Consider the following 16,079-nt stretch of genomic DNA (forward strand, 5'->3'; position numbering starts at 1 on the left):
CACACACACACACACACACACGCACGCCCAATCCCATAAGAGACATTAAATCTCAGGAGCCATGGCAGGGGAAAATATGTCTATTTTATTTCTGAAATAACATAGAGACCATGTTCTGGGAATGGCTTGCACAGTAGGCTAGGCCAGCCCCCTGTTAAGGGCACCCATTCGCTCTTCCCGTTGCCCCCCCCCCTTGCCTGGCCTTTCATTTCAGATGACAATCTTACGCACTTACACCTGGGAATCAATACCAGTGAGTTCAGTGGGACTTGCTTCCAAGTAAACATACACTGGAAGGTGTTTCACGATGTCCTAGTGGTGTGAAGGTGGCTTGTCCCATTAAGGCCTCCACAAAGATTACATAACTTGAAAAAAAACAATATGAATGTTAGTTAATGTCCCATCATATGTCATAACCAGCATTCATAGGCAAATTTCTGGTCTCATTTTGCCAAAGATCACAAGAGCATTGCTTTAACCAGCTTGCCTTTTTTTCCCCTGCTGGTATTTTCTCTCTCTTTATTTTTCTTCATGAAGAAACCTCCCCAAAGAAAAGACCCTATAAGCAATATTGCACTACTCGATCCCAGCACAAAAGCAGAGGCAATATTGATAGGGTCTTACCCTCAAGGTACATACACACGGGATGATACTTCCTGCGTTGGGAGACATAAGGAGTTTTGTACCATGTCTGTAAAACGTGTAAAGGATAAAAGAAGAAAAGGGTTAGAGGACCAACCATCACAGTGAAAACAATCCAATCATCTAACACCTTCTTCCTTTCCCCCCGCCCCATCCTCTTGAATGCAAGATATATAACTAATCTCTTTTGCGCTGGAATTCCTTTAGAAATCATCGTTCATCATTTTAATCACATTTAAATGTGTAAAGTGTGTTAGGTCCCCTTATTCACCCTCACAAAAACCCTGTGAGGTAGACTGCACGCTTTCCCATCTTCAGGCAAGGAAACAAGAGGCAGAGAGGAGTGGTTTGTCTGAGATTACTGAGTGAATATTCACAGCTCAGTGGAAAGTAAACTGGATCCCAGAGCCTGCAATCCTGTACACATTTACCTGGGAATAACTTCCGTTGAATTCAGTGAGACTTCCCTCTGAGTAAACATGAGACACAGTAAGCTACACGGGCATTTTCACAGAAGACACTGAAACCACTTTTTAAAATAACCTGCATCTGCAAAGACTTGTATTAGCGAGAATGAGGATTTAAACTTAAAACTCTATTTGCCAACCCCCATTTTTACATTCACACATGCGTACCAATGTGCAGCTATGACCCTCTCCCTGTAGCGTATTTGTTGCAGGTACTCCAATGGAACAGTCTGCTCCCCCTGATACTTGTGTGAGTTGGTTTAGTCTCACAGGGTGCAGTCGATGCGCTTCGCTTCTGTTAGTTCATTAGACTTGTAGGCTGCATGAGCGTCCTCGTCCTGAAACCAGTTGTACCCATCCCTCGATCTTGCTAATAAATTGATTGTTTTGAATATGCCCGTCTCTTCTGTAGAGCCTGATCCTGATTTTCTCACAAAAGGGAATTATCACACTGCCAGTGACCGACTGCCATTGATGAGACCATCACAGGGAGGACAGGAAGCAGCCATTGTACCTAGATTCAGTTGCAGCGGAAGAATCTCCTCCCTCCTGGCTACAAACTACCCACCTTGAAGCCAGAGGGGGAAGAGGAAGCCTGCATTGTGCTTGGGTCCAGTCGTCCACCAGAACCTCTTCTCCAATCACTTTTGAAACTTATATTTTAATTAATTGGTTTTAAATAGATGCGAGTCACTTTGGGAGCCAACCTGTGGAGGAGAGTGTAAAAAGCTAACATACATAAAATACAAATTGTAAGGGGAGGCTCCAAAATATGTGTGTGTGTGCATGAACAGCCCATTTGCTTCAAACCAAACAGGTTTAGGCGCTTGCCACACTATTCTTGAAATATCTCCCTACCTAGCAGTAAAGTGGGGTGCACACGAACCCAGTAAGAAGAGGATCTCCACTGAAAGTAGACATCCCTGCCTCTTTACCTGCAGGGAGTTTTGTACATAAGGGAGCATTCTGCATTAGGGTTGCCAGGTCCCTCTTCGCCACCTGCAGGTTTTTGGGGTGGAGCTTGAGGAGGGCGGGGTTTGGGGAGGGGAAGGACTTCAATGCCATAGAGTCCAATTGCCAGAGCAGCCATTTTCTCCAGGTGAACGGGTCTCATCAGCTGGAGACCAGTTGTAACAACAGGAGATCTCCAGCTAGTACCTGGATGGCATCCCTATTCTGGATGGCATCTCAGCTTTTTTCCATCACCTCATTCTCCTGCATGGGTGGTTCAGGCCTTAGGATATGAAGCCACTGCACAGTTGTAAAAGGGGCTGGGGGCAACCGAAAGCACAGGAAGATCAAGGCTGGCCAAAGGAGGTGAAGCCTTCTTCTTCCCTGGCAGCCACTTCTGCCCTTCCTCATCTGTGTTTCTCCCACCTAGGCTTACTTTGGAGACCAAGCAGAAGAAATTTAAATAGCTGCTGTGTTGGATCAAACCAATCTAGTCAGGTCTTTCGGTTTCACAGGTTGGCCAACCATATGCCCTGGAGTAGCCTGTGCCTCGACCTGTTGTTGCCTCCATCAGTAGTATTCAGAGGGCAACTGCCTTTGAACATGGAGGTTCGATGTAATCATCACGGCTAATAGCCATTGATGGGACAATCCTCCAACTCTCTTCAAAGCCATCTAAATCAGTGACCATTGCTATATACATGAATTCCATAAGGTAATTATTTGGTGACTGAAGGAATACTGGGTTTCTGTCTGCCCTGAATCGACTATGTCAAATGGATTGGAGCCCTCCCCCCACCCCCGACTCGAGTTTTAGTACCGTATAATGGGACCGAGAGCAAAAGAGGTTTGGTGAAGAAGTATTGTAAACCCCCTTGAACCACGAGAAAAGCCATGGTATAATTTTTTAATTAAAAGTCCAATTCCACATAATGTTATAAACTTCTATCGTGCCCCACACTACAGGGAAGAGGCTTTGTGGGGGAGGGCAGCAAAGGAGGGGGGAGGTGTGATGGACAGGAGAAGATCCCTCCCTTTTTTCTTCCCATTCTGAACAGACCAATCAGATTCAAATAGGCTGAATGGAATGCTGAAGGGGGGAGGAATGAGGAGACGTTAACTGTCAACAACTAGGGTTGCCAGCCTCCAGGTAGTAGCTGGAGATCTCCTGCTATTACAACTGATCTCCAGCCGATATAGAGATCAGTTCCCCTAGAGAAAATGGCCGCTTTGGCAATTGGATTCTATGGCATTGAAGTCCCTCCCCTCCCCAAACCCCACCCTCCTCAGGCTCCGCCCCAAAAAATATCCAGGTATTTCCTGACCCGGAGCTGGCAACCCTATCAACAACCAAGGGACAAAAACGAGAGTTGAGTTTTGGAGGGAACAGGGATAAGAAATATTCTGGATTAGGCAGGGAGTGTAGGATTTGAAACAGGCAGTGTTTGGATACTGTTCCTCAATAAAACAGTAAATTATTAAAGCTGTCTAGTTGTCTTTAAGTTTGACATGGTGAAAGAACCAACATGGTAACCATTACACCTAATGCACCTTCCAGCTCTGGTAACTATGTCAGCTACCAGGCTAGAAAGGGAAGACATTACTGGTCACGCTTACGAACTAAACACACTTATGTGTTTTTGTCATGTAGGTACCTCCCGAATTATCCTCGACCAATACAACCCACTACATACTTAGTAGGGCCCAGAGGAAAGAGGTCTTGATTTGTAGCTGATGTGCTGTCTGATACAGCATGAAAGAATCCAGCATTTGTGTAAAATAAGACGCACTAATGCTACCTCTGCACATCTCTTGCCTGGAAAACCCTACGGGGTTGCCATAAGCCACCTGCGACTTGATGGCTCCACCATCAATAAAAGAAATCCACTTTACCACACACGTCCAAAGTTAACAGCGGACCTGGTATAACAACATAACAGGAGGGTGTGCGGTAAGGTAAGCCACAACTCTCTGGCCTGAGGGACTTGTTATTGGCAAAGTGGTATAAAATATAATAACAAGAGAAAGGCCTGGATCCGGGGTTGTGGCAAAAGTCGTCTCCTCCACTCTAAATCAATTCCCCGCTTTACAAATGTGTAAATGAGACTCAGCCACACCACCATCACATCTAGCTAGGTCTTCAGTTTAAACTACGAGCATGAATTAAATTGTCGGGAATGTACGAAATCTTAAGGAAAAGTTGTCAGTGTGCTGGAAGGCCCCTTATAGACCCAAAATGGTGGTGGCTGCGTGTGTCGTCACACAGTTGGTAGGATTCATGACTTAACACACTATGGAAACGCACTCTTTCATGACCATCTCTACCATCAGTTCTCTACACCAGGTGTAGGTAACTCCTGGCACGCATGCCAGCCAATGCTCTGCCAAGCCATTTTGCGCAACACCCAAGCTACCAAAGCAAAGTTCTGAGGTACTGGCAGCACTGTTGAGATGGGCATAGTTTATGATCCCACAACACCTCTCAGACCCACAGGTCTGAGGCAAGCCCCCAAGGTGCTGGCAGCAGCCCTGGGCCTCACCTTGTTCCCAGTGTGTTTGGTAGGGCTGCCTGGTCCCTCTTCGCCACCGGCGGGAGGTTTTTGGAGTGGAGCCTGAGGAGGGCAGGGTTTGGGGAGGAGAGGGACTTCAAAGCCATAGAGCCCAGTTGCCAAAGCGTGAACTGATCTCTATCAGCTGGAGATCAGTTGAAATAGAAGATCTCCAGCTAGTACCTGGTGGTTGGCAACCCTAGTGTTTGGCCAAGTACAGAACTCATCTCCCCCCCCCCCCTTCCCATTTTGTCAGCACACCTTCACAGGGAGATGTTACAGGTCTGAGTTGTCCATCACTGCTGTATACTTACAGACCAACATCTAGCGGTAATTCTGAGTTAAGAATTGCCAGTACAGAACCAAAGGCATTGGGCTCATTCCAGATAAGGAAACCCTAAACAAAACAATGTGGGTTTTGTGCATACCTTCAACTCTGTTGTCTTCTGGTCTCTCCCCGCCCCCCCATGAATGTCCAATATCATTAAATGGGCCACCTTCAAAATCCTCTTTTAAAAACAACAATTCACCGCTGTGATACTTCCCGTTCTTCTTCTCCAGCAGATTTAAATATGTGAAATGAAAGAAATGGCTCCATTGTTTAGTCATAGATATATTATGCATTCCACACCAATCTGGTTTTTGCCATTTGGCGGTTTTGGCAGGCTGGTGTGAGGTCCTTTGAGGTTGGTGCTTTTCCTAGCAAACTGCTCAGTGGTGAGATGGAGGTGGGGGTCTGGATTTCTTGAGGGGGAAATGCATTGGTAAACAAAAAGAAGTTTGTTTAAATTGCCTTCCATAGGAAAGACTGAAGGAAAACCAATTCTTCATAATTTATTTGAATTAAACTTCCAAAGCAAATCAAGTAAGAATGTCGGTATTTTTAGTCAGCCCCAGAGCAGGCCTACAAAGCCTCTGACCCACCAAGCTGTATTTATTTATTTGCTGCTGTTTTACATAGGGGGGAAGCTAACAAAGGAAGAAAACCATGATAACACTACCATTCAAGTCATTTTTTTTAAAAAAGCACAACAAAGTCAAAAATTAATATTACTTAGCTTTATATCACCATATTACATCCTGCTGCGATCCTTGTAAATCCTGCAAGGTAGACCAACATTATCATCCCCCTAGTTCAGATAGAGAGGGGCTGAGAGAGCGGCTTCCACAAAGTCTCCTACTGGATTTGTGGCAGAAATGAGATTTGTCCTGGAGATCTTAAGGATCATGCTCATTCATTTAGACGCTATCCTAAACCAATATAGTAAGCTATTATGCTAAGTAAGGTTGCAAACCTCCAGGTGGGCCCTTGAGTTCTCCTGGAATTATATTTCCTTAGGGTTGCCAGGTCCCTTTTTGCAACCGGTGGGAAGATTGGGGGCGGAGCCTGAGGAGGGCGGGGTTTGGGGAGGGACTTCAATGCCATAGAGTCCAATTGCCAAAGCGGCCATTTTCTCCAGGTGAACTGATCTCTATCGGCTATAGATCACTTGTAATAGCAGGAGATCTCCAGCTAGTACCTGGAGGTTGGCAACCCTATATTTCCTCCAGGTTAACTGACCTCATAGTTTCAGATGGGGGACCTCGTAGTATACCATAGATTCAAGGGGAAAAAACAAAGTCCTAGAGTGATACTACATTCCCATTGAGCTCCCTCCTCAGCCTCTCCTGGCCCCAGGCACCACCTGCAAATATCCAGAAATTTCCCAAGCCAGAGTTGGCAGCCCTCACCTAAGCATTTCTTTTAAAACAATTGGGTATAAAATGCTGTCCTACTTTAATACAGACATTACAGCCTACACTTATAATTACTATTAGTATTACTTTATAGTTTTTGTCTTTCTCACTGAGACTCAAGGCAGATTACACAAGTAAAAGTTAATGCAGTCAATAGTATGAGACATCTAGTAAGCAATGTAAAAGGACTAAGATTTCAGGTGTGGAACAAAGCATAAATTATTAGACATGTCAAACAATACACAAAATGATATTACATAAGTATAAAACAAAGCATAGAGCGTAGGATAATACATACAGTACTCAGATAATACATACTATACGCAGTAGTATAGTTCACTGTACCGTTGCTTTTATAAAAGGACCTTTGTGAACCACATTCTCGTAATACAACTCTGTACCTAACAGCATGTTAAAACTGAATGCATCATTCTATCAATAGGATGGTTCTCTACCCAAACGACCACTTGGGGTAGCTCTGAAAGGAGGGTGCCCATACAGCTTGTTCCCAAGCTGCAGCATTACAGGTCAGGAAGACAACAGTTAATACTTTATTTGCCAGGACGAAAGATCGTGACCCGTCCCCCTCTATCAAACTGAGGGATTTAAACAAATGAACCAATGCAAGACTGTATAATTTATGAAGTTAAACATTTTAACTACACACACTTTTAAAAAAAATGTTAAGCACGTTAGCCGTGTTGTCCAGGCTTTTCATGTCATGGGGAAAACACTTTTCTGCCCAGTAACTCTCTGACTAAGCATGACCTTTGGGGTACTTAGAGAGCACCCCTAAGAAGGTCTACTCAGAAACAAGTCCTATTTTATTCAACAGGGCTTACTCCCAGATAAGAGCTCTTAGGATAGTTGCCTTGGTCTTCCAGTACATGATTTTGCTTAGTGTCACAGTTGCTTCCCCCAAGCAGATAACATTTGTATAGTGCAAAACACATAGGGGTTGCATGGCCAGAGGTTTGGAATTATTTTCCCAAACAGTATAAAGGCTGTGTTTATTTTCATATAAGTATGTTTTAAGTGTTACCACAACCAATCACTATGCATAGGAAATGTATGAAAAAAAGAAAGTTGGAAGCCTAATTTAAACCAGTTATTTAAAAGCTACCTTTTCCTTTATTTCACTCACTTTGATTAAAACTACCTCTTGATACCCCCTAAGCACACAAGCCAAAGAGTGTTTACCTGTTTTACAACTCTTTCACTACCTTGTCTGTGATTTGAATGGATCACAAGATAATTAATCTGGGCAAAGTGATTTCAAGCGGGTGCTCAGAACTCCAGTTTTTCCTAGAAGCGCCAGCATTTTCAGAGGAGAAGCAAAACAGTATGTTGGAGAATATACCATCTTCCTAATTTTCAAAGCATTAAAAAAATGGGAAGCTAAGTCTGAATCAAGAAGAACACCTGCACACTCTAGATCAGTGGTTCCCAACCTTTTTTTGACCAGGGACCACTAAGACTTTTTTGTTTGGTGCAGGGACCCCAAGGTTCAAAATAAAAATTCCGAGAATTTGAAAATAAACTTTAATCATAACTGTTAGTTAAACATTAAACTTAGAATAATATTTGAATATATATTTTTATAATAGAAAACTTTTAATTGAAAATATTAATTTATTATGGGTTTATAACTTTGTTTCGCGGACCTTAATTTAGTTCTCGCGGACCCCTGGGGGTCCATGGACCCCCGGTTGGGAACCAGTGCTCTAAATGCACACGCTGCATTGACTCAATGGTTGAGCACCCTTACTTGCATGCAAGGAGTCCCAGGTAGGGTTGCCAACCTCCAGGTGGTGGCTGGAGATCTCCCATTATTACAACTGATCTCCAGCCAATATAAATCAGGTCCCCTGGAGAAAATGGCCACTTTGGCAATTGGACATTGAAGTCCCTCCCCTCTCCAAACCCCGGCCCCCTCAGGCTCCACCCCAAAAATCTCCAGGTGTTTCCCAACCCGGAACTGGCAACCCTAGTCCCAGGTTCAGTCCCTATCATCTCCGGTTAAAGGATCTCAGGTAGCACTTACTGAGAAAGATCATCCTCTGCCAGAGACCTTGGAGAGATGCTTCTATTCAGAGAAGACAATGCTGAACTAGAGGGACCAGAGGTCTGACTTGGTATAAAGTAGCTTTGTAAATTGACAGACTGTGTGCCTGGGGCCACGGCTTTGTGGCAAAGTCCTTGCTTTGCATATGAAGGGTCCCACATATTTCCAGTTAAAGATCTTTCTCTGCCCAAGAGCTAAATGGACCAATGGTTTGACTTAGTATAAGGCAACTTCCTCCGTAGAACCCTACAGAGGATGTCTCTGGAACGTACGCAAGGGTCGTTTTAAAATAAACATTTAAAGGCCCCTATCACGACATGTATTCTATTTATTCCTCCTGCTGGGCTCTACGTCTTGAGATATGTTTAGAAGCCATCTCCCCTTCCCCCACCCCATTCTCTGACCACTTTTAATAGAAACAAAATATCACCCAGACCAGTTTGAAAACCATGCTGCTTAAGGGAGAAAAAAGTAGGAAGAAAGATTTCCAAAGAGTTTTTGTTACCCTGTCTTGCAATCCTCTGAAGCACATGAAAGTAAAAAAAGTTTAAATGAAAAAAGTTAGCAGTACTCTATTTCCAGACAAGTGTTTGTAAAACCAAGGTCTTCTGCTCCAATGCAGACATCATGACATTTTAAAGCAACACAGAAGTTCTTTTGCTGCCTGCTGTGAATTTATAATCTGGGTTACAAGACAGTCTAAGAATATTTTGGCACGAAATGCATATGATCTGGCATACACACATTTTGAAGCCTACAGTACTATTAGACCGCAGCTAGAAGAAACTATAATGCTACCCACATTTACCTAGGAGTAAGCCTCACTGAACAGAGCAGAGCTCACTTCCAAGTATAGCATAGTGCTGTACAGCACTAACAAACCTTTATTAGGGACAACTAAAAAGTCACACAAAGCTAAAAGCAAACTTGCAAGTTCAGCAGAACACCTGTTCAATTTCATTTAACCCAAACCGAATTTTCATTTAGATTCTGTTGGAACTCAAAAAAGCACTCAGTCCTTTGCGACTTTTTAGTTGGTTGATGTTAATAAAAAGGAATCATACTGATACTTGGATTCCCTGATAATGGACTTGCACACAGCTGTCTGTGTTCTTTGTCCTAAATTCCTGGGTGATTTCCCCCTCTACTTCTACTGTTCCCCATCCTTTCCCCCTCTCCCTCCCTTTATCCCACACAAACTTTCATATGACTGAACTGTCATCTTGGAGAGGGAAATTTTAAAAGATCTGATTTAAATTTTCAATCCAAATTACTATTTTACAAATCTTCCATACTTCCTCATAGTCCCATAATAATTAGTAGCAGGTACAGAGAGCAATTCTGTTCTGGAAAATCTATTAATAGTGATGGCACATAATTTGATTTCTAAGTACAATAAATTTGTTTTTACTTGCACATGTGGTTCCCCCCCCCCCTTTCAATCCTTTTGGGATAGGTGCTGCCCTCCCCCTTTTTTATAATATAAAGCAGGATGGCCAGATTAGTACAGTTTGGTTTTATTCTCTTTGAATGCTTTGGCTAACACAGCACAAAAATTAATCAAGTATCTAGTACTTTTGAAATAAACTACGTTATTAATATGACACCATACTACTTGTAAACAATATTAAGAGGGGAAATTATGTTTCGTCACATTCCAGTTCTTTTTATCACCATTTCAATTAACTGAAAATATCAAAAGTGCTTCACATACACAAATCTCAGGAATCCTTGCAATAGCCTTGCCAGTACATCAGTGAGTTTTGTGAGATGTGATTTGCCACAGGGACATTTCCAGCTAAGCTTCTGCACTAGCCCATCTGTCTTTGCAATATTCAGTTTTGTCTTCTTAGCATCCACTGTGAGATAAGCAGGTCAGGGGTTGAAGCTCAGAGAGTACCATTTGCCCAAGGCCACCCCGGATCTGCACCATATTGTATCTTCTTGCCTCAAGACCTGCTTCAAGACCGCTAACCAGAGCAGCTCCAATGAGAAGTTGTAAAAAAAAAACGCAATGCAGTTTAGTTTGCAAGTTATTCAGCAATGCAAACACATGCCTATGCCACTGTATTATGCCTCTCTTGACTGGAACATACCAAGCTGCCTTATACCAATATTTCTCCTCTGACTAGCAGGGGCATTCAGAGTCTCAGGCAGAGCAAAGTCTTTTCCACCACTTCTCTAAGACCCTTTCACTGTTCTCTGGAACATCTTTTATCTGGATTGAACCTAGAAACTTCTGCATGCAAAGAACCTACCACTGCGCCGCACAAACTGTAGATCAGAGGTTCCCAAATTTTTTGAGTCATGGAGCACTTTTCAGGAGAGAATTTCTTCACGGGGCACTAATTTTCACCTAGTACCTATATACTAAACCGAATGACAGTAATATTTTTCTCTCCAGTCTCTTCATGGAGCACTAGGAGATGTTTCGCAGAGCACCAAGTGCTCCACGGAACACAGTTTGGGAACCTCTGCCATAGATACTCCCCATTTAAAGGCTTACCTCTTAACGAAGGATTGCTAAAAAAAATTTTTTTTAATGAATCTGGCAGCTTTAGAGATACTATACTTGGGGAAAGAGTGAAGGGGGACACATGAAATCTGGTAAGAATTTGAATGCTCTTAGAATCTGGGATACATCTCAGCATTATCCTAGATCTTTAGAACAATCCCTAGTTTTGCACCCATAGCTGCTTTAAATAGATTTCAAACTGTCAACACCAGGCTCTCTTAACAGGACAACTCCCATTCATTTGAATGTTTTTGAATTGCACCCACAGAAAGGTGTTTTCTGGCAAATTACCTAACGATCAAAAGATAAGCCACTATTTCTGCAGAAACCGCCAATACAATGAATTTGAGTTCATATCCTACTTATTTTTATTATTATTTTTTAAATTAAGTGTTGCCTTTCTTAATTCTCTTTCCAAAAAAAATATTTTTTTTAAGGACTACATTTTTTGCATTCCAACCTTGGCTTCTTAAGCTATCTGGCAAGTTGGTACAAATCCTCCCAGAAAACAGAGATTCTTTCAGCCCTGCAAGAGCCAACCTGCTTGGATGTGTTTGGTAAGGATTCCTAGATCTCCAGACACTAAGCTGAAAGCACTCTCCTATTGGGGAGTGTATTTTAAAATATCCCCTTTCTGAGTATCTTCCCAGTTTTCTGTGCCCTATGAGGGAATTCCCTCCTAGAATGCCTTTGCCCCTTTAAATTCCTTTTTTCCCCTTCCTTTTCTCATTCTTCGGTCTTTGCAAGTTTCAGTCACCTTTTTTCCCACCTCTGCAGCAACATTTTCTTAGTTAGCAAAAGCCGGATCCGCGTCCATGAGTCCTTTTAAAAAAGAATAATGTACTACTTGAATAAATCAGATGTGCCTTAAAAAAAACACAGATACACGCACACACAATATGGCTTCTCTGCATGGAATTTGCCAGGGTTTACTTGGGCTGTCAGCTGGGGGGTAATCAAAGGTGGAAGAAGCAAAATATACCCCTGAAGTGATGAGTTCTCTCAGTATTTCCTGATGGGTTTATAACAATCCCACTCTTTTTAGTTCTGTGGCACCTTAAAGACGAACAATGTTTATTTCAGTGTTGCTAGTCTTCAAGATGTCACTGGACTTTTATTGTGCTACGACAGACTAACACAGCTACCCCTTTATAATAAAGCTAGGCCTCTCAGTGCTGACTAAGTTAGACCAGAACAGAAACATTCACCGAGAGATTCAGGCTAAAAGTATTTCAAGGGACAATTAACCTGTGTTATGCAATCTTCAGTATGAGCCATTAGGGAAATCCAAATACCTTTTTCTCCACAAGTTAGGGGCACATCCTTGAGATCCCTTAATACAGATTAGCCAGTACCTTTTCAAAACCTTTAACCCCCTTTTATTGCTCACCTAGGAGCGTAAAACATTGTTAAAGGGCTGGTCCCATCCTCCAGATCAATCCCTGTCTACGGTATCGTTCTCACAACCCTCTGGGACTGTATGCTTTTTGCTCAGAAATAGTGAATACTCACACAACATGAATAGAACATTCACCTTGGCATGGCTATAGAGCAAATACGTCCTTTTTGTGTGTGACAACTTTGATTTGGGGAAGCACCACATTTTTAAGTGCTCGATTCCAAATATAAAGTTTTGAATAACACACATGACCAGGTGCGTGGTAATTTTCCATGCAGTGATTTTACCGTTTTGAGAATCCCATCTGGAAAGATAGGAGCAGACCCCCTCAAATGGATATTTTTGGCCGTCAAGTCACAGCTAAACCCATGGGGTTTTCAAGGCAAGAGACGTTCAGAGTTGGTTTGCCATTGCTTGCCTCTACATCCCAACCCTAGACTTCCTTGGTGGTCTCCCATCAAAATACTAACCAGGGATGACTCTGCTTAGATTCCGAGATCTGGCTAGACTGGGCCATCCAGGTCAGGGCAGGATATAAGTATAATAAACCCAAAATCTTAAAATAGTTGTCGGGCACATGCAGAGAAAGAAGTGCTTTAGGAACCTGGTTCCCTTGATTGGCCAGGGGATTAACTTGTGGTATTCTCTGGAAGATTGATAGTCAGTCAGTCTTCAGATTGCATGCAAACTTAAGTTATCAGAACCATGAAAAGAAAATGCCCTCTGTCTCATTGAGCCCATGATGAGAATACTTAGCAGTCTACGTGAATTGTTTTTCATGTTACATCCATTCTCTTTTATAACCTTTACAGCAAGCCTTGGGGGTAAGACAATATTATGACCCTCTTATTTTCAAGAGAATGGCTCACGTAGGCTCACTAAGGAAGTCATGGCAGACACAAAATTTGAACCGGTGACCTCAAAGAGCACAAGCACACAAAGACTTCTCAAACAGGCCAAACTACATCCCATTGATTTCGATTGAAGTAGCTTCACAACAACTATGCAGTGAGAATCCATCTCTTTATTTTTTATCAATGTAAGTTCCACCTTTCCCAAAGGCAACTCACCGTGCCTTCCCAAGCATAGTTATGCTGTTCTAAAATCCATTGAAGATGATAAGTTTGGAAGGTTAGATTTGAGTCCAGTAGCAAAAGGAAAGTCCAAAGTTGTTTGATGCATACCTGAGCAAGGCTATTAAAGATAGGGCGTTTTGGAGAACATTGATTCATAGGATCACCATGAGTCAGAAGCGACTTTATGGCACTTAACACACACAGCACCTTAGAAACCAATAAGATTTTCAGGCTATAAGCTTGTTGGTCTCTAAGTTTCTACTGGACTCGAATATAACTGTTTTCCTAGAGACCAACATGACTACCCTCTGAAACTATCTGCTTAGGATGGTATTGTTAAGTGTGTGTGTGGGGGGGGAGGCCTTCCTTCTCCCTCCCTTAAGACTCACTCCCCCAGAAAAACACCCAGGTTTAAGAGATCAGAATCTGATCGCTGCAGAAAAAGGAGGGAGAAGAAGGGGGAAAGCCCCCAAAGAAATGCCATCCTCTCTTGACAAGTTAAACCTCCCAAGTTCCCTTTCCATTCCATCTGGTCGTGTAGGAAGGAAGGGAGGTGGGACGATCTCCTCCCCTACCCAGTGAACACTAATATCCTATGTATGCTCCCCCCCCCTTTTCTTTTCTTTTTACAGAGGGGTTCTTTTTAACAACTTTATGCAGTAACAGGATGGAAGCTGTCCCACAGCCCTTCCCCACCTCAGGCAAACTTGATTCCCTGCATTCCACACAATCCCCCCTCCTTCCAGTGCCCATTTGGATACAAAACTTGGAATGTTACACACACACACACACACACACACACACACACACACAGAGGGTTTCCTTTGTAAATACACACACTCCAGAAGGGGGCCTTTGCTTCCGAATCCCCCTCCTTTCCACCCCTCTCCCTCCCCTTCCCCACCCCCCCTTCTCCTTTTCACTGTTAAATTCCTCAGCCAGCCGGGGTCAGAAACAAGCCACCTCTGGAATGCACAACCTCCATCTTCGGAGCAGAATCTGTCTCAGGAACACACTCCTCCCTGGCAGACACCCCTCCCAAAAGGAGATCCGGTTCCTAGCTGCATTTTTACTATTTTCGGAGTCACTCCCAGAGGCGCAGATTCTTAGAACGTATTGTCTCAATGAATCATTGAGGCCAGGCGATGATGCCTCCCGAAGAGCAACCACCTACTGTACCTTTTACAAGCAGGAAATGCTTCACAGCGCACTGACCATTCACCATCTGAGACTCAACATTTGACCGCTGCCCATCTAGAAATCTGGCCCACTTAAACACAGATAAAATTGGGGGGCTGTTATAAGAATCAATGGCTCGCCTCCCAAAAAACCTGAATTTCCTGAGATGCTTGCCTGTCTCATTCTACCCACCCCACCCCCCACAGCCATTCTGGTCACAAGCCTATTTAGATGTAACATCAGGAATTAACTGCTGCTTTCCATCCTCCCTTCAGATAGGGGAGGAAAGGGGGGGTCTAGTAGTGGAATTGCTCTTGCAAATGTACAACATGGAGGTCACTTAGTTTGTTAGGCTTGCATATTCAGTTATGCAAACAGGCAGCAAAAAGAGATGGAAACCCCAGAGCCTTCCAGCCACAGCCTAATCAATGTTCACATCAGGACTTTGCAATGTATACGCTGCACTTTTTTGTGGTGGGGAGGAGAAAATTACACAGCAGCTAAAAGAGCAATACTGGGACTCGTGTAAACCTTTGCTTATTTGGTAAGCATTTTTTTCTCTGGGTCCAGCAAAATACTTCCCCAGAAGGAACCATAACCTGCCCAGAAGAGTTCATCAGTTGCTTTAAAAAATTTTTTAAGTGGTTAAGAACGGCAGAATCTAGTCTGGAAAACCGGGTTTGATTCCCCTCTCCTCCACATGCAGCCTGCTGGGTGACCTTGGGTTAGTCACAGTTCTCTGCGAACTCTCTCAGCCTCACCTACCTCACAAGGTGCCTGTTGTGGGGGGGGGGAGAAGGTGGTTGTAAGCTGCTTTCAGTAAAGAAAAGTGGAGTATAAACACCAACTCTTCTTGTTCATGTGGAAAATGCCATATTAACAAAAGCAGCAGCAAAACATTTTTGTAACAAACAAGACGGCCTTAACATTGCATGAGCTTGTAAGCCAGTTTTGTTAGAAGGCTAGAAGGGAATGGGATAATAGGTGTTGTATAGTTGATTAAAAGTCCCAGATTCAAATCCTGACTAGATCACAAACTCCTATCAATCAAGACATGGTCACCCAGAAACCCCAAGAAAATGGAAGGATTACAAACATTACAGGATTGCTGTAAGAATTAAGACAGGATACACAGGAAACACTTTAACTACCCTTCTAACTGCTACCTGTAGGCTGAAGAACAGTACAGCATAGCTAGGATCAGGACTAAAAGCCATATTATCGTCATAGAGCAGAGTAAAACATACATGAATAGAATAGCTACAAGAATTCACACACAGTCTACCATTAAAATATATATTAATATATATATATATATTTAAAAGAGATGTATCACGGAATCAGCATCTGGCAATTTCATCTGAGTTTTCAGATTCAAGGCCTGACAGAAGAAAGGCGGTATACCATTCCTCTGACCTTCTCGGGATTTTTTGGAGGATAGGGGTAATAAATATGAATCTAAGGTCCTTATAAAATAGACAGTGCAGCAGCACATGTCC

This window comes from Euleptes europaea, chromosome 13 (genome assembly GCF_029931775.1).
Source record: "Euleptes europaea isolate rEulEur1 chromosome 13, rEulEur1.hap1, whole genome shotgun sequence".
In the NCBI taxonomy this organism is placed as follows: domain Eukaryota; kingdom Metazoa; phylum Chordata; class Lepidosauria; order Squamata; family Sphaerodactylidae; genus Euleptes; species Euleptes europaea.